Source organism: Pelophylax lessonae (assembly GCF_965119305.1).
Source record: "Pelophylax lessonae genome assembly, chromosome: 7".
NCBI classification, from domain to species: Eukaryota; Metazoa; Chordata; class Amphibia; order Anura; family Ranidae; genus Pelophylax; species Pelophylax lessonae.
In genome coordinates, this window is record NC_138774.1 from 267795901 (window position 1) to 267815743 (window position 19843).

General features: G+C 49.9%; 1 protein-coding gene across 1 annotated transcript in view; it reads left to right on the forward strand.

Moving 5' to 3' along the window:
• Nucleotides 1–203: 203 nt before the first annotated feature.
• The window catches only part of FAM3A (FAM3 metabolism regulating signaling molecule A), a 99216-nt gene continuing 79576 nt past the window's right edge, over nt 204–19843 (forward strand). The window contains exon 1 of the mRNA XM_082262908.1: nt 204–421. The gene's annotated coding sequence lies outside the window, so the exon portion shown is untranslated. The remainder of the gene's footprint in view (nt 422–19843) is intronic.

Sequence of the window (19843 nt, forward strand, 5' to 3'; positions counted from 1 at the left end):
AAGCTTTTTTTTTTACTAATTCCACTCTTTGCTGCCTATAAACGGCCTTTTTACAATCTTTATCCACCTGTAATTCGACAACCTGACTTAGGTGTAGCAATATGGCGGCCCTCTCCCCCCCACTACCTGACTGTGTGGGTGTACCAAGATGGCGGAAACACCTCGTCATCTCGCTAAGGCGTGGCAATTCCATTGGTCGGCTTTGCGCTTGTCCTATACTGACCCCTTGCGGCTCCCGTCCTCCCGGAGAGCGGACTAGGTCGATAGAGCAGTACGCAAGCAGCCAATAGCAGAGGAGAATTTACCTCACCAAGACGACGCACCGGGGACGGGGGAGCTGCTGCGGCCGGGGCTGCCGGGACTTCCGGCTATGGTGGAGAGGGGAGGACGGCGGAGGGGTGCGCAGTGACTGTGTGTGCAGGTGAGTGTCCCCTCTATGGGCTGGGAATGGATGGAGACACCTGTGACTGAGTACTTCATATCCGCCTCTGACTGATATCCCCTCACTACAGTCCTCTGTGTGTTCTCCTCCGTTCTTATCACTATTTCCTTCATTGGGGTTACATATCACTATTCTTATCACTATTTCCTTCCTACTCCTCCCCATTGGGGTTACATATCACTCTTCTTATCATTATTTCCTTCCTGCTCCTCCCCATTGTGTGTGTGTGTATATATATATGAGCAAATTCTGGTTAAAAGTGGTAAAAGTGCCAGCATATGGTACAGGAGGTGGTCATAGGCTGTGCGGGCATGGAGCAGGAGATGCAGAGGCTGCGGGCAGGAGGTGCAGGGGCTGCGGGCATGGTACAGGAGATGCAGGGGCTGCGGGCATGGTACAGGAGATGCAGGGGCTGCGGGCATGGTACAGGAGATGCAGGGGCTGCGGGCATGGTACAGGAGATGCAGGGGCTGCGGGCATGGTACAGGAGATGCAGAGGCTGCGGGCACGGTGCAGGAGAAGCAGAGGCTGCGGGCACGGTGCAGGAGAAGCAGAGGCTGCGGGCACGGTGCAGGAGAAGCAGAGGCTGCGGGCATGGTGCAGGAGAAGCAGAGGCTGCGGGCATGGTGCAGGAGAAGCAGAGGCTGCGGGCATGGTGCAGGAGAAGCAGAGGCTGCGGGCATGGTGCAGGAGAAGCAGAGGCTGTGGGCATGGTGCAGGAGAAGCAGAGGCTGTGGGCATGGTGCAGGAGAAGCAGAGGCTGCGGGCATGGTACAGGAGATGCAGGGGCTGCGGTCATGGTGCAGGAGAAGCAGAGGCTGTGGGCATGGTGCAGGAGAAGCAGAGGCTGTGGGCATGGTGCAGGGGCTGCGGGCATGGTACAGGAGATGCAGGGGCTGCGGTCATGGTGCAGGAGAAGCAGAGGCTGTGGGCATGGTGCAGGAGAAGCAGGGGCTGTGGGCATGATGCAAAGACTGCGGGCATGGTGCAGGAGAAGCAGAGGCTGTGGGCATGGTGCAGGAGAAGCAGAGGCTGTGGGCATGGTGCAGGAGAAGCAGAGGCTGTGGGCATGGTGCAGGAGAAGCAGAGGCTGCGGGCATGGTACAGGAGATGCAGGGGCTGCGGTCATGGTGCAGGAGAAGCAGAGGCTGTGGGCATGGTGCAGGAGAAGCAGGGGCTGTGGGCATGATGCAAAGACTGCGGGCATGGTGCAGGAGAAGCAGAGGCTGTGGGCATGGTGCAGGAGATGCAGGGGCTGCGTGCATGGTACAGGAGATGCAGGGGCTGCGGTCATGGTGCAGGAGAAGCAGAGGCTGTGGGCATGGTGCAGGAGAAGCAGGGGCTGTGGGCATGATGCAAAGACTGCGGGCATGGTGCAGGAGAAGCAGAGGCTGTGGGCATGGTGCAGGAGATGCAGGGGCTGCGTGCATGGTACAGGAGATGCAGGGGCTGCGGTCATGGTGCAGGAGAAGCAGAGGCTGTGGGCATGGTGCAGGAGAAGCAGGGGCTGTGGGCATGATGCAAAGACTGCGGGCATGGTGCAGGAGAAGCAGAGGCTGTGGGCATGGTGCAGGAGAAGCAGAGGCTGTGGGCATGGTGCAGGAGAAGCAGAGGCTGTGGGCATGGTGCAGGAGAAGCAGAGGCTGCGGGCATGGTACAGGAGATGCAGGGGCTGCGGTCATGGTGCAGGAGAAGCAGAGGCTGTGGGCATGGTGCAGGAGAAGCAGGGGCTGTGGGCATGATGCAAAGACTGCAGGCATGGTGCAGGAGAAGCAGAGGCTGTGGGCATGGTGCAGGAGATGCAGGGGCTGCGTGCATGGTACAGGAGATGCAGGGGCTGCGGTCATGGTGCAGGAGAAGCAGAGGCTGTGGGCATGGTGCAGGAGAAGCAGGGGCTGTGGGCATGATGCAAAGACTGTGGGCATGGTGCAGGAGAAGCAGAGGCTGTGGGCATGGTGCAGGAGAAGCAGAGGCTGCGGGCATGGTGCAGGAGAAGCAGAGGCTGTGGGAATGATGCAAAGACTGCGGGCATGGTGCTGGAGATGCAGAGGCTGTGGGCATGGTGCTGGAGATGCAGAGGCTGTGGGCATGGTGCAGGAGATGCAGAGGCTGCGGGCATGGTGCAGGAGAAGCAGGGGCTGCGGGCATGGTACAGGAGATGCAGGGGCTGCGGTCATGGTGCAGGAGAAGCAGAGGCTGTGGGCATGGTGCAGGAGAAGCAGGGGCTGTGGGCATGATGCAAAGACTGCGGGCATGGTGCAGGAGAAGCAGAGGCTGTGGGCATGGTGCAGGAGAAGCAGAGGCTGTGGGCATGGTGCAGGAGAAGCAGAGGCTGTGGGCATGGTGCAGGAGAAGCAGAGGCTGCGGGCATGGTACAGGAGATGCAGGGGCTGCGGTCATGGTGCAGGAGAAGCAGAGGCTGTGGGCATGGTGCAGGAGAAGCAGGGGCTGTGGGCATGATGCAAAGACTGCGGGCATGGTGCAGGAGAAGCAGAGGCTGTGGGCATGGTGCAGGAGATGCAGGGGCTGCGTGCATGGTACAGGAGATGCAGGGGCTGCGGTCATGGTGCAGGAGAAGCAGAGGCTGTGGGCATGGTGCAGGAGAAGCAGGGGCTGTGGGCATGATGCAAAGACTGTGGGCATGGTGCAGGAGAAGCAGAGGCTGTGGGCATGGTGCAGGAGAAGCAGAGGCTGCGGGCATGGTGCAGGAGAAGCAGAGGCTGTGGGAATGATGCAAAGACTGCGGGCATGGTGCTGGAGATGCAGAGGCTGTGGGCATGGTGCTGGAGATGCAGAGGCTGTGGGCATGGTGCTGGAGATGCAGAGGCTGTGGGCATGGTGCAGGAGATGCAGAGGCTGCGGGCATGAATGCAGGAGATGCAGGGCTGTGGACATGGTGCAGGAGATGCAGAGGCTGTGGGCATAATGCAGGGCTGCGGGCATGAATGCAAGAGATGCAGGGATGTGGGCATAGTGCAGGAGATGCAGGGGCTGTGGGCATGGTGCAGGAGAAGCAGAGGCTGTGGGCATAATGCAGGGCTGCGGGCATGGTGCAGGAGATGCAGAGGCTGCGGGCATGGTGCAGGAGATGCAGAGGCTGCGGGCATGGTACAGGAGATGCAGGGGCTGCGGGCATGGTACAGGAGATGCAGGGGCTGCGGGCATGGTACAGGAGATGCAGGGGCTGCGGGCATGGTACAGGAGATGCAGGGGCTGCAGGCATCGTACAGGAGGTGCAGGGGCTGCGGGCAGGGCTGCAGGCATGGTACAGGAGGTGCAGGGGCTGCGGGCATGGTGCAGGGGTTGCGGCATGGTGCAGGAGATGCAGGGCTGTGGGCATGGTGCAGGGGCTGCGGGCATGGTACAGGAGATGCAGGGGCTGCGGGTATGGTACAGGAGATGCAGGGGCTGCGGGTATGGTACAGGAGATGCAGGGGCTGCGGGTATGGTACAGGAGATGCAGGGGCTGCGGGCATGGTACAGGAGATGCAGGGGCTGCGGGCATGGTACAGGAGATGCAGGGGCTGCGGGCATGGTACAGGAGATGCAGGGGCGGCGGGTATGGTACAGGAGATGCAGGGGCTGCGAGCATGGTACAGGAGATGCAGGGGCTGCGAGCTTGGTACAGGAGATGCAGGGGCTGCTAGCTTGGTACAGGAGATGCAGGGGCTGCGAGCATGGTACAGGAGATGCAGGGGCTGCGGGCATGGTACAGGAGATGCAGGGGCTGCGGGCATGGTACAGGAGATGCAGGGGCTGCGGGCATGGTACAGGAGATGCAGGGGCTGCGGGCATGGTACAGGAGATGCAGGGGCTGCGAGCATGGTACAGAAGATGCAGGGGCTGCGGGCATGGTACAGGAGATGCAGGGGCTGCGGGCATGGTACAGGAGATGCAGGGGCTGCGAGCATGGTACAGGAGATGCAGGGTACTGCGGGCATGGTACAGGAGATGCAGGGGCTGCGAGCATGGTACAGGAGATGCAGGGGCTGCGGGCATGGTACAGGAGATGCAGGGGCTGCGGGCATGGTACAGGAGATGCAGGGGCTGCGGGCATGGTACAGGAGATGCAGGGGCTGCGGGCATGGTACAGGAGATGCAGGGGCTGCGGGCATGGTACAGGAGATGCAGGGGCTGCGGGCATGGTACAGGAGATGCAGGGGCTGCAGGCATGGTTACAGGAGATGCAGGGGCTGCGGGCATGGTTACAGGAGATGCAGGGGCTGCGGGCATGGTTACAGGAGATGCAGGGGCTGCGGGCATGGTTACAGGAGATGCAGGGGCTGCGGGCATGGTACAGGTGATGCAGGGGCTGCTTGCATGGTACAGGTGATGCAGGGGCTGTGGGCATGGTACAGGAGATGCAGGGGCTGCGTGCACGAGATGCAGGGGCTGCGGGCATGGTACAGGAGATGCAGGGGCTACGGGCACGGTGCAGGAGATGCAGGGGCTGCGGGCATGGAGCAGGAGATGCAGGGGCTACGGGCACGGTGCAGGAGATGCAGGGGCTGCGGGCATGGAGCAGGAGATGCAGGGGCTGCAGTCATGGTGCAGGAGAAGCAGAGGCTGTGGGCATGGTGCAGGAGAAGCAGGGGCTGTGGGCATGATGCAAAGACTGCGGGCATGGTGCAGGAGAAGCAGAGGCTGTGGGCATGGTGCAGGAGAAGCAGAGGCTGTGGGCATGGTGCAGGAGATGCAGGGGCTGCGGGCATGGTACAGGAGATGCAGGGGCTGCGGTCATGGTGCAGGAGAAGCAGAGGCTGTGGGCATGGTGCAGGAGAAGCAGGGGCTGTGGGCATGATGCAAAGACTGCGGGCATGGTGCAGGAGAAGCAGAGGCTTTGGGCATGGTGCAGGAGAAGCAGAGGCTGTGGGCATGGTGCAGTAGATGCAGGGGCTGCGTGCATGGTACAGGAGATGCAGGGGCTGCGGTCATGGTGCAGGAGAAGCAGAGGCTGTGGGCATGGTGCAGGAGAAGCAGGGGCTGTGGGCATGATGCAAAGACTGTGGGCATGGTGCAGGAGATGCAGAGGCTGTGGGCATGGTGCAGGAGAAGCAGAGGCTGTGGGAATGATGCAAAGACTGTGGGCATGGTGCTGGAGATGCAGAGGCTGTGGGCATGGTGCTGGAGATGCAGAGGCTGTGGGCATAGTGCAGGAGATGCAGAGGCTGCGGGCATGATGCAGGACTGCGGGCATGAATGCAGGAGATGCAGGGCTGTGGACATGGTGCAGGAGATGCAGAGGCTGTGGGCATAATGCAGGGCTGCGGGCATGAATGCAAGAGATGCAGGGATGTGGGCATAGTGCAGGAGATGCAGGGGCTGTGGGCATGGTGCAGGAGAAGCAGAGGCTGCGGGCATAATGCAGGGCTGCGGGCATGGTGCAGGAGATGCAGAGGCTGCGGGCATGGTGCAGGAGATGCAGGGGCTGCGGGCATGGTGCAGGAGATGCAGAGGCTGCGGGCATGGTGCAGTAGATGCAGGGGCTGCGAGCTTGGTACAGGAGATGCAGGGGCTGCGAGCTTGGTACAGGAGATGCAGGGGCTGCGAGCATGGTGCAGGAGATGCAGGGGCTGCGGGCATGGTGCAGGAGATGCAGGGGCTGCGGGCATGGTACAGGAGATGCAGGGGCTGCGGGCATGGTACAGGAGATGCAGGGGCTGCGGGCATGGTACAGGAGATGCAGGGGCTGCGGGCATGGTACAGGAGATGCAGGGGCTGCGGGCATGGTACAGGAGATGCAGGGGCTGCGGGCATGGTACAGGAGATGCAGGGGCTGCGGGCATGGTACAGGAGATGCAGGGGCTGCGGGCATGGTACAGGAGATGCAGGGGCTGCGGGCATGGTACAGGAGATGCAGGGGCTGCGGGCATGGTACAGGAGATGCAGGGGCTGCGGGCATGGTACAGGAGATGCAGGGGCGGCGGGTATGGTACAGGAGATGCAGGGGCTGCGAGCATGGTACAGGAGATGCAGGGGCTGCGGGCATGGTACAGGTGATGCAGGGGCTGCGGGCATGGTACAGGTGATGCAGGGGCTGCGGGCATGGTACAGGTGATGCAGGGGCTGCGGGCATGGTACAGGAGATGCAGGGGCTGCGGGCATGGTACAGGAGATGCAGGGGCTGCGGGCATGGTACAGGAGATGCAGGGGCTGCGGGCATGGTACAGGAGATGCAGGGGCTGCGGGCATGGTACAGGAGGTGCAGGGCTGCTGCCTGAGAATGGGCGAGTGCGTATGGGCTTTCTCAAGGGGCGGCGGTGCATGTGCAGCGTACATGTCAGGCCGGCCGCCGCTGACATTCGGTCAGCCCCAGGGCAGGAGGACTTGGCAGCCTACCGGGAAAATTACCCGGTAGGCCAGTCAGGCCTTGGTTACATATAACTCTTCTTATCAGTATTTCCTTCCTGCTCCTCCCCATTGGGGTTACAATTCACTATTCTTATCATTATTGACACAAACATGTTTTGCCTTTTTTAGGTCCCCATTCACACTTGTGCTTTGTGCCCCTTTTTTCGGGGGGGGGGGGGGGGGGTGGCTACAGGACAGGAATTGAAGGGGAATCTCCTGAATGGGACCGTGTGTTCTCTAAAAGCGCATCAAAGATGCAGCATGCAGGATTTTTGCACAGAACTTTCTAATAGAATTCAATGGAAGCCCACCTAAAACCGCAGGCAAATCAGTTCTGCAATCGTGCTGCGGCCAAACTGCAGCGCACCGGTGTGAATCTGCTCCTAGGGCTCGTCTCATTCACCCCACAGTAATAATATTATTATTATTTTTATTATAATGCAGAGTTTATATATTGCCAACAGTGTGCGCAGCGCTTTACAATGTAACGGCAAACAGTACAGTTACAATACAATTCAATACAGGAGGAATCGGAGGGCCCTGTTCGTTAGAGCTTACAATCTATAAGGGAGGGTCAAGTGATACAAAAGGTAATAACTGTGGGGGAGGAGCTGAGGGAGGAAATTAAAGTACAGTTGTTAGGTGTGGGCAGGGTAGGCTTCTCTGAAGAAGGGTTTTCAGGGATCGTCTAAAAGCAAACCGAGTAGGAGATAATCGGACGGATTGGGTTAGGGAGGTGGTTCTCAGCTCCGGTCCTCAGGGCACACTAACAGGCCAGATTTTAAGTATTACCTTGGGGATATGCCAACTAGAATACTGCAATCACTGAGCAGCAAATGATATCACCTGTGATGTATTTCAGTTATCTTGAAAACCTGGCCTGTTAGTGGGTCCTGAGGACCGGAGTTGAGAACCACTGGGTTAGGGAGTTCCATAGGATGGGAGAGGCTCGGGAAAAATCCTGAAGGCGAGACTGGTGGGAGGTAACAAAGGAGGTCTTGGGAGGAACGAAGAGTGTGTGTGTTTCTGCTTTGGTGATTTTGGTGCTGTTTTTCCGGAATACGTTTTTTTATTTTTTTGCTAAGTCGCATTTACACGTATTTGTGCACGTCCTCGTGCGTTTACATGTGTTCCAGTGTGAAAAAATGCAGCATGCTGTACTTTTTGTACATTTTTCTTTTAAACAACCATGAATGCACGGCAATGGTGTAATCCAAGCTCATTGGAATAGATTGATTTTTCTTGCAAATGCCTTTGTATTGCATTTTATGCCACATTTAAAAACTCGACTGAATCTGGTATAAACGAGCCCTTAGGGCCTCATCCACACGTTAGCTTTGACCCGTCCTATCCCAGTGTTTTCAGGTGCCAGTATACAGGGGGGCATCACCCGGCTCCGCTGCCAGCAGCCTGTGAAAGTCATTGGGCGGCTGAAATATGTGGTGGGTGGACGCTGTCACCGGCACTACTCCTTCCTTTTTATTTTCTTATTTATTTTCATGGCCATGTTGCATTTTAACACAGCACACAGGTAGGCATCACGCAGCAGCGCAATGCCCACCCCCCCCCCCCCCCCCCCCAATGCTGTGCAGTGACATGAGCGAAGTGTCACTTTGTGTAAAGTTGACATAAAAAGAGGAAACGAGTGGTGGCAGAAAAAAAAAATTAATTGGTCCATTGAGTCTGCCTCCCTTCCTTTTTTTTTTTTTTTCAGTATAGAGCTATGTCTATGCCCAGCAGGTTTTAATGACCAGGCCGTTTATTTTGCGTTTCGGCACTGCGTTATTTTAATGGACAATTGCGCAGTTTGTGTGACGCTGTACCCAAATACAATTGATGTATTTTTTTTTTACCACAAATAGAGCTTTCTTTTGGTGGTATTTGATCACCTGTGCAATTTTTTTTTTTTTTTTTTTTTTCCGCGCTATAAACAAAAATAGAGCTTTTTGCTCACATTCTGCTATATAACATTCCCCAAAAAAAAAATGTAAAAATCAATTTTTTTTTCATATTAGGCCAATTTGTTTTCCGCTACATATTTTTGGTTAAAAAAAACGCAATAAGCGTATTTTAATTGGTTTGCGCAAAAGTTATCGCGTCTACTAACTACTGGAAAGATTTGTCATTTTTTATTGATTTTTTTTTTTTTTTTTTTTTTACTAGTAATGGCGGTGATCTGCGATTTTTTTTTTTTATTTTTTTTTTTATTTTTTTTTATCGGGACTGCGACATTGCAGCGGACAGATCGGACCCCTAACTGACATTTTTGACACTTTTGGGGGGACCAGTGACATTACTGCAGTAATCAGTGCTAAAAATATGTGCTGTTACTGTAATAATGCCATTGGCAGGGAATGGGTTAACCCAGGGGCGATCAAAGGGTTAAATGTGTACCTAGGGGAGTGATTCTAAATGTGGGGGGGCGCGGCTTGTGAAATGATTATAGAGACATGTGTTCCTATATAGAAGGATCACAGGAGCTCTGTGATTATTCCAGGGAGAAGAACGGTCAGCTGTGTTTACAACAGCTGACCCTTCTTTCCTCTCAGCGGGGAACAATCGCGGGTGTCAGGCAGCAATCGGAGCCACCTGCCCCGTGCATCGAAGTCCCCGCTGCCGAGTGGTGGCGAGAGCGCGCGCTGCCGGCGGTGCTCGCTCGTCCCTAGCTGCAAGCGTATGACCGGCGTATACCTACGGCATTTCGCGCAGGAGGGCCAGCGTGCCGCAGTATCTCTGCAGCGGGCGGTCCGAAAGCTGTTAATGCATTTACTATTGACTGACGCGCTACTTCTGCTGGAAGTCTGTTCCAAACATTAACTATGCTTTTCAGTAAATTTTGAACCATAGAACAGAAGGATGGGGGATGGGGGGGCAAAAAAGGATTTTCTTGGTACTGTCAAAAACATTACAATCGCATAAGATCAATAAGTCTTTAAAAAAATAAAAACATCATCAAATAATAATCAATAAGTCTTTATTACATATATGAAACAATTACAAAATATACGCATTAAAGTGATTGTAAAATCTCTTTTTCCTCAGTCATCTTCCAGGATTGTTTTAATGAGAGATAGGCTCCTCCCACCTAGCACAGGAAACGCAATTCACATTGGTTTAAATACAGGTGAGAGACCGAGACCCTCAGTATTTTGTTTTTCCTCGGCCAGACAGGATCACTTCAAGAGAAAACTTCATGCTGTCAGGCTTCTGTGCTAGGTGGCAGGAGCCTCCCGATCCTGGCCTTTCCTAAACTGGGGCAGTGTCCCTTGGGAGTGTAGCTGGGGAATTCGGATACCTCTGGTATACAGGAGGGACCGCCTCTCCCTCTTGATTTAATGTCCTTTCGGGGGAGCCACAGTGGAGGCTTATCCAGTTCTTGGAGGGTTGCAGAGGTTGCAGTTCCCGTGCAGTGGCGTTATCTGTCTCAGGCCGTATTACTGGGTGCTGGCACCGTGGAAGTTCTCGAGGGAGCCGGGAACGCTGGAGCCGCATCATTTCCGGCCTCGAGGAGTGGGGCGGAAGTGACCCAGAGGAAGTGCCACATCGACCATTTTGGTTTTGGGCAGCCGGCGTTTGGGAAACCTGGCGGCTGGGGGAACTGGCCACAAAAGTGGGACAGTTTGCTGCAGCACTGGACCGGTTCCAATCCACAGGGCCGGTCCGGAATCTCCAAGAACGGTAAGAAAAAAGGTTGGTGCCGATGGTCTACACCAGTGATGGCGAACCTTGGCACCTCAGATGTTTTGGAACTACATTTCCCATGATGCTGCACTACAATGCAGGGGGCATGAGCATCATGGGAAATGTAGTTCCAAAACATCTGGGGTGCCAAGGTTCACCATCACTGGTCTAGACACTTAAAGGACACTGCAAGCCCAGACTCCCTGCACATCAATGGAGGTGGCTGCTGTAGAGGAGGTGGATGGGGGGACGCATGCGAATCCTGGCCCTAAGGTAATCAAGTGATGGATGGTCATCAGCACTGTTACCTGACACTGGTTGGGGGGGTGGGGGTGGCACTAGTGGTAGCTGTGGTGAGGTACACTGCTTTAGCTTGTAAGGTGTGGGGGCACTGGTGGTTTTTCTCTCTCCCTTGTGTGTTGTTCTGTTTTTGCACCTAGCAAGTTTTTTTACTGCGTTTCCCTTTGTGCCTCACAGGGCAAGAGCTGTCAAGATAAAGATGGAGTGGTCCCAGGGGAAGTTCCCAAAAATAAATGTGCCTCATGCAAAAGAAAGTTGTCATCCAACAAGAACCTCCTGGGGGAATCCCAGGATGGAGAAAGATCTGGGGGTTCTAGTAGAAGATAGACTTAGTAATAGCATGCAATGTCAAGCTGCTCCTGTCAAACCTGGCAGAATATTAGCATACTTAAGGAAGGGAATATACTCCAGAGATAAAGCTATAATAAGGCAACTTTATAAAACCCTGGTCTGGCCACATCTGGAGTATTCTGTCCAGTTCTGGTCGCCAATCCTCAGAAGGGATGTGCTGGAACTGGAGTGGAGTCCAAAGAAGAGCAACTAAACTAATAAAGGAATTGGAGGGCCTTAATTATGAGGAGCGATTACAAGCGCTTAATTTATTCTCCCTGGAGAAGACGCCTGAGAGGGGACATGATAGCGATTTCCAAATACCTCAATGGTGATCCGAGCATAAAAAAAAAACGATTTAGTCTCAAGGAGTGTATGAGGACATGTGGCCACCCAATGAGATTAGGGGAGAGCCAGTTTAACCATAAGCTGCGTAGGTTTTTTTTTTTTTACTGTAAGGGCGGTGAGAATGTGTAACTCTCTTCCACAATTGGTGGTAGCTACGGGGAGTATGGCTACTTTTAAAAGACTCTTGGACGTGCATCTCGTAGATCACAACATTCAGGGTTATGGGAAATGATCACGCCACTGACACACACACACCTGCACAGGTTTAACTGGATGAACTGTTGTCTTTATTCAAGCTCAACTACTATGTAACTATGTAACTAACAAACAAAATGGTTTGTTGGTAGCAAACTGGTAAATTGAGCTGGGAATTTTTTTTTTTTTTTGTCTTGCAAAAGTTGTCATCCGCCTGGAAAAAAGTGCTTTACCAAGACTGCATTGACGCTCTAACTAAAAAAGAAACTAGCTCTATGTATAAAAAATTGCTAGACACCATGAATACAGAAATGGTTAAAACTTTCAAGTCATTTAGATTTTCTCTGCAAGAGTCAGTTTCTTCGGATGCATCTCAGCCCAGTACTTCATATGCTAGCACAGCACCTTAGGCCCATGCATCCGCACCAGTCATAGAAGAACAGGAGGTGTTGGAACAGCCGGAGGACAACTCTAGTGAAGATTCTAGCACGGAAATAAGGGAATAAAAAGCAATTTGTGTGCAAAAATTTCCATTCCCCCTTTGACAAGATAGACTATTTACTGAAGATTATATATACGATACTTTGGAGTTGGAAGAAAAAGAGAGTCAAAGTTTGTCAATACATGAACTCCTAAGCAGGTTTACAATAAAAACGGGCAACAATGTTCCCCGTCCATGCTGCATTGAAAGACCCCGTACTGCAGGAATGGAGGGAGCTGGAAAAGAAAGTCTTTCCCCAGAAATCTGAAAAGAAGGTTTCCTTTTAAAGAAGATGCGGCGTTGTGGGAGAAATGTCCAAAGCTGGACGCAGCTCTGTCCAAAGTAGCCAGAAAATCTGACCTATCTTTTGAAGACGCAGGGGTGCTTAAAAATGCCATGGATAGATAGCCAGAAGGTTATTTAAAGAAATCATGGGATGCTGCTGCTGCTAACTTTTAACCGGCCATTGCGTCCACCTGTGTAGCAAGGACATTGGATCTCTGGTTGAAGCAGTTTAAGATCCTCCTAGAGCAGGGTTCTTCATACTACGGCCCTCCAGTTGTTCAGGAACTACAATTCCCATCATGCCTAGTCATGTCTGTGAATTTCAGAGTTTTGCAATGCCTCATGGGACGTGTAGTTCCGCAACAGCTGGAGGGCCGTAGTTTGAGGATCCCTGTCCTAGAGCAAGGCACCCCTAAAGAGGAAAATTTGGATTTACTCCCCATCCTCAACAAGGCAGTGGCTTATATTGCAGACGATTCCGAAGAAGCCATCAGGTTTTCAGCTAGATGTACAGCGCTCATAAACGGGCAATCTGGCTTAAAGCCTGGGCAGAAGACGTGGCTTCTAAAGCAAAGTTATGCTCGTTACTGTTCAAGGGTAGCCTAATATTTGGCGAAGACCTGGATTCGGCTTTGAGAAAGTCTGCTGAATAAGAAAGACTTTCCAAATCCAAAGAGACAACAGTCTAAAAAGCCTTTTTGTCCTTTCAGGAAAATCATTCAGAAGGACACAGGCAAAAAGGACCAAAATAGACTCTGGCAACAGAGGAAGGGTAAAAGCAGAGGGGGATTTCTGTTTAATCCTTCTCAAACTAAAGACAATGACTCCCCTTGCAGGGTAGGAGGGAGGCTGGGGGCCTTCCTACCCTCTTGGCAAAGGGTTACAACCAATGAGTTCATTCTGGATCGAATCAACGGTTACAGGATAGAATTCCATCATATACCCCCCAAGATGTTTTTTGGTGTTCCACTGCTAAAAGACTCAGACATGGCAGCTGCCATGATGAGTCTTATCCAGGAGTTTCTGGATCAGGAAGTCATTTCCCCCATTCCACGAGGGCAAGGGTATGGGGGATTCTTTTCCCATGTATTCATCAGAAGGAAACCATCAGGAAAATACAGGTTGATCCTAAATTTAAACAAAAGTTAACAAAAGTGTTGTGCACAAAAAAATTCAAGATCGACACGATTTTCACACCAAGAGAGCTGTTATGCAGAGAAGCTTTTAATGGTGACGATCGATCTAAAAGATGCATAAGTGCATATTCCGATCAGAGGCTGCACTAAACCCTTCCTCAGGTTGGCGGTGAAAGGGCCAGGCCAGACAGTCTGTTTTCAATTCAACGCCCTCCTGTTCTTATTGGCATCTGCTCCCAGGATCTTCAAGAAGGTCCTGGCAGAAGCCTTACAGGGGTTGAGGACCTCAGGTATCCAGATAATACCCTACCTGGACAATCTTCTGGTATTCGCAGAGTCATCCACGGAGCTGGAGAAAAACCTAACCTACGCCATAAACCATCTGAAATCACTGGGGTGGATTGTGAATTGTGAATTTGCAACCATCGCTGAAAGTTGTCTACTATATGTTTACCAGAAGAGAAGAAAGATCTATTGAAGATAGGAACCTCCAATCTCCTACTGAGACAGGCAGTATCCATCAGGTAAATGATGAGGCTGTTGGGCCTGATGACGGCATCTATCCCAGCAATCTCCTGGGCTCAAGCACACATGAGAATACTGCAGAATTTCTCCCTGTCAGTGTGGAACAGGCAACAGAGTACCTTGAGGGATTGAGTAACCCTGCCAGATCAAGTAAAAAAGTCTTTTGCATTGGTGGCTGCAGGATGACAACTTGTCGAAATGGAGATCTTGGATGGTAAAATCCAGTCCGGATAACAACGGAATGTGAGTCCGTGGGGTTGGGGAGCCCACGTGGAACGTCTAGCTACACAGGGAAAATGGGAGAGACCAGAGGGCACCTACTCCTTCCTACGTAAGGGAACTAAAGACAGTATGGAAAGCTTTTCTCTCCTTTTGGATCCAACATAAGAGGAAGACATGTATTGGTTCTATCGGACAATGTGGCAGCAGTATCCTACATAAACATACAAGGTATACGGGCCCCCTCCCTCACGGAGGTGGCAAAACTGATCCTTACATAGTCGGACGAAAACACCCTCTCTCTGGCGGCCATTCACCTCAAAGGAGGAACTGAATTTTTTGGCAGATTTCTTGAGCAGAGAAAAGATTTGTTATACGGAATGGAGCTTGAATCAGGAAGTGTCCGAGGCAATCTTGGAGATGTAGGGTCGTCCTCTAGTCTAATAGACCTGTTCGCCTCATCAAACAAATGCGAAAGTGGAACATTTTGTTCTCCATTTACAGGGACCCTCGCAGTCTGGGCCTGGATGCTTTTGCATTTTCATGGGCAGAGGATCTCCTGTACACTTTCCCTCTGTTCAGGCTCATGCCAAAGGTGATTCTGAAAGTCAAATCCTCAAGAGCGAATGTAATTCTGATAGCTCCTGCTTGACCAAAAAGGTCAGGGTTTGCCGCTCTACAGAAACTGTCAATGGCAATACCCTGGAGGCTGCCAGAGTTGATCGATTTACTAGTCCAGGGAGAGTTATACCACCCACAGGTGAGCCATCTTTCTCTGATGGCTTGGCTTCTGAGCGGCATCTGTTAAAAAAATAAGGGATTGTCAGAAAAAGTAGTCTACACAATCTTAAACAGTAGTTTGGAAGAAATTCTGCTTTTTGCGAGGGGACAAGAACAGGATTTTTGGACTGTTTATTCCGGCAGTAGTGGACTTTCTACAGAATGAGTCTGACTTAGGGTAAGCTCCCAATACTTTGAGCGTTCAGGTGGCAGCGTTGTCTAATTTTCTAGATATCAGATTGGCAGAACATATTCTAATAAGGAGATTCATCAAGGCCGTCTCAAGGAGTAGAGCGCCACGGCCCAATAAGTTTCCCCCTTGGGATTTGTCTACGGTACTGAAGAGTTTCTCAAAACAGCCTTTTGGGCGTTAGGGCCGAGGAAAGTACGTTAAAAGTGTTAACTTACAAGACCGTGCTCTTAGTGGCGCTGGTAACAGCTAGAAGAATCGGCAAACTACAAGCGATGTCCATAGCAGAGCCATACTGCTCCATTCTGTCCGATAGAGTAATTCTATCACTGGATCCGGGTTTTCAACTGGCAGGTGACCCAAGAAGAGGAGGATCAGGGCTGTTCTGTGCAATACCATTACACAGAGCAGGAAAGTATAACGTTTATTATTATAGAATAATAAAATAATTTATATGGCAGCACAGTTGCTAAGTGGATAGCACTTCCACCTGGCAGCACTAGGGTTGCTAGTTCGAATCCCAACCATGGTATTACCTGCCTGGAGTTTGCATGTTCTCCCTGTGCCTGCTTGGGTTTCCTACACGCACACACTGTGCCTAAAAGTATTCATACCTCTTGAATTTTTCCACATTTTGTCATGTTGCAACCAAAAGTGTAAATATATTTTACTGGGATTTTGTGTAATAGACCACGTCCGCTGGCTGGTTAGAGTCCTGAACGAAGCCAAATTTGGCTTCTATCAGGTCTCCGATCAAGTAACCCAGAAGCGATGTCACTTCCGGTTTACTCGGCTGCTAACAGTGGCGATTAAAAAAAAACTGACAGTATTCAAAAATGCAGCGTTTTGAATACTTTGAAGCACATTGGAGGGGTTTGGGGTCTTTTAGACGTCAGATCCCTCCATAAAGAGTACCTGTCGCTGCCTATTACTGTCACAAGGGATGTTTACATTATTTGTGACAGTAATAAGTGATTTTTTTTTTTTATTTTTTAAAGGGACATTGTTAAAAATAAAAAATGGAAAAAAAAAATGTAAAGCACCCTTTCCCTGTGAGCTTGCGCACCAAAGAAAATGCATACGCAAGTCGCAAATGTAAACGGTGCTCAAACCACACATGTGAAGTATCGCCGCGATCGTCAGAGCAAGAGCAATAATTCTAGCAAAAGACCTCCCCCGTAACTCTAAACTGGTAACCGTTACCATTTTTTAAATGTCGCCTATGGAGATTAAGTACCATAGTTTGTTGCAATTCCACGAGTGTGCACAATTTTAAACCATAACATGTTAGATATGTTTATTTATATTTATTCGGCATGACATTATCTTTCACAATATACAAAAAAAATGTGCTAACTTTTTTAAATTCAGTGAAGTTTTTTTTCCCCAAAAAATTGCGCTTGAAAGACGGCTGCGCAAATAACGCGTGACAAAAAATATTTCTTTGCTAAAACAAAATTAAATATAAATAAATACAACAAAAATTATATATATTTATTTGGGGGTACTAAGTAATTTTCTTGCAAAAAATATTGATTCTAACTTGTTAACAATATGTCAGAAATAAGTTTAGTTCTTAAGGGGTTAATATTGCTGTAGGCCTCTTGGCAGCCTCCCTGACCAGTTTTCTTCTCGTCTTTTCATCAGTTCTGGAGGGACGTCCAGTTCTTGGTAATGTCACTATTGTGCCATATTTTCTCCACTTGATGATGACTGTCTTCACTGTGTTCTATGGTGTATCTAATGCCTTGGAAATTCTTTTGTACCCTTCTCCTGACTAATACCTTTTAATAATGAGATCCCTCTGATACTTTGGAATCTCTCTGTTGACCATGGCTTTTGCTGTAGAATGTGACTAAGAAAATGTCAGGAAAAACCTATTAGAACAGCTAATATTTAACCACTGTTACTCTAAAAATGACACTGGCAGGGGAGGGGTTAACAACAGGGGCGATCAAGGGGCTAAGTGTGCTGCTAGGGAGTAGGGATGATCGAACTTTTGAAAAGTTCGGTTCGGCCAGAACACCCGAACTTCCGAAAGTTCGGGTCCGGATTCCAGAACCCCATTGAAATCAATGGGAGCCGAACTTCGGTAATCAAAAAACACCCATTTTGAAGCCCTAAAACCCAATAAATGCCCCTAAAAAGTGCCTAGGGTTCTGGGTCATGCCCCAGGGACTATGAATCGGGCAAAAAAAGTTCTTAAAAATTGTCGTTTTTGATAGAGAGCCAATTATTAAAAAAAAAAAAATGAGATTTAGCATCTGGGGCGTCTAAAAAGTGTAACTGTGAAGTTTCAGCTCTGTAGCATGTCCAGAACCAGAAGAAAAAAGATCATTTTTCTTATAGTTTTTAGTAGCGCAGGGATGGGGTTTCGCTCCTTTCACACCTGGGCGTTTTTGTTTCAGGCATTTATTGGGCATTTTTTGGGCGTCTTTGGAGGCAGGCATGGCATCTGAACTTCTGTATAGGGGTATACACACCCACACACACACGTGTGAAAGGAGTGAAACCCCATCCCTGCGCTACTGAAATTATGTCAGTAGCGCAGGGATGGGGTTCTGCTCCTTTCACACCCATATGTGTGTATGTATATATATATATAATAATGTGTGTGTGTGTGTGTGTGTGTGTGTGTATGTGTATATACCCCTATACAGAAGTTCAGATGTCATGCCTGCCTCCAAAGACGTCCACAAAAAAGCCCAAAAACGCCTGAAACAACAACGCCCAGGTGTGAAAGGAGTGGAACCCCATCCCTGCTCTACTAAAAATTCTAAGAAAAATTATCTTTTTTTCCTCTGGCGGTCACCCTGACATGGATGAGTTCGGTCACCCTGGCATAGCAGTCAGTTCACCCTAAACTACATTACGGTCACCCTGACACTTAACACTTTCCCTACAGAAACTGGATTATTGAATCTAATTATAGTGGTATATAGTACCCTAACTACACTGCATATCCCTTTCCTCACACTAATAATTGCTATATGACACTGGAGCAGTAGGAGTAACAGAACTGCTTCCACTCTCTTCCACAGCCTCTCTATTACAGTGCTAGAGATTTGGTGGAGCTATGTTATATACTGGGGGGCGTATTCACTTCTGATTGGCCTCTGGACCCCTTAGTCACTCCAATCACATTCCTAGCAGACTCCTGCCCCCTCAATTGGCTTTTACTGACGTTTCTGGTCCAATCACGGGTTTTTAAAGCCCAGTTCCTGTCCCATTGCATTTTGGGCGGTTCTGGTTGCCGAATTCCGAACTTTTACCGCAAAAAGTTCGGAATTCGGCCGAATTTCGAACAGCCAATATTCGGGTCGAACCGATGGTCGACCCGAACCTTTCGATCATCCCTACTAGGGAGTGCTTTCCAGCTGTGAGGGGAGTGGATGCACTGGAGGAAAAGAGAGATCTTGTGTTTCAGCCTATCTGAAACACAAGATCTCTCTTTTACTCCCTGACAGAACAGCGGTCTGCCTTGTTTACATGGGCAGACTGCCATTCTGTCATTCCGCTGAACGATCAGTGGGTCCCGGCGGCCATCGCGGGTGGCGGTCCCACTGATTGTCTGCTGCTGTGTCCAATCATGTATGTGATTTTGCGCAGCCGGGCCGTCCTGCCGCAGTATATATGCGGTGGTTGGTCCGGAACTGGTTAACCTGAGTTTGAATGTGATTGTTTAATTCTGAACACAGCTACATCCCCAATTATAAGAGGGTGTGCACACTTATGCAACCACATTATTTCAAAACTTACTGAGTTGGACAGTTTATAGGTCACATTAAAGGTGGAAAAGTTCTGAAATTATTTATCTTTGATATTTAAACAGGGGTGTGTAGACTTTTAAATCCACTGTATATTTAGCATTTCCTCCCATTCTGTGCTTTGGCAGCACTGATAATGTGTTTGGCCTTGTTTTGTCTATTTTTATACACTTGTCTACCAGCTACACTTTTCTCTTTCCATATGTTCTGGTTCTCACTAGTGCGACTTCTCATAGAACTTGAGTTGCCTGAGACAGAAAACAGTATTTAAAGCTGACCGTTCTCATCAATGCGACTCGGCATGATGCAACTTTGGAAAAGGTTCCTGTGCTACTTTGGTGTGATTTACAGTGTGACCCTCATAGAATATGAAAATCGCTCTGATAATCACATCACAATCACAAAATCACGTTGCAGCAGTGTGAACTGAGCCTGAATCTCCTATATGCTGATTTTTTTTATTTTTTTTCTCCCTTTACTATCCAATTGATCTCTCTGCGTTTTTAATATATATATATATATATATATATATATATATATATATATATATATATATATATATATATATATATATATATATATATATATATATATATAATTATTTTTTTCTTCCGTTTGTTCTTGCTAATTTGCCTGACCTATATACAGTATAATGTACCTGCCTCCAGGATGGTAGAGTTTGCGCTTTTTCACACTGCTCGGTTAAAAAAACATTTTTATGCGCTTTTGATGCCGTTTTCTGGACTCCTGACTCCATTCATGCACCTTGAAACTTGGACATGTGACTTAAAGGCGTAAAAAAAATGCAATGCA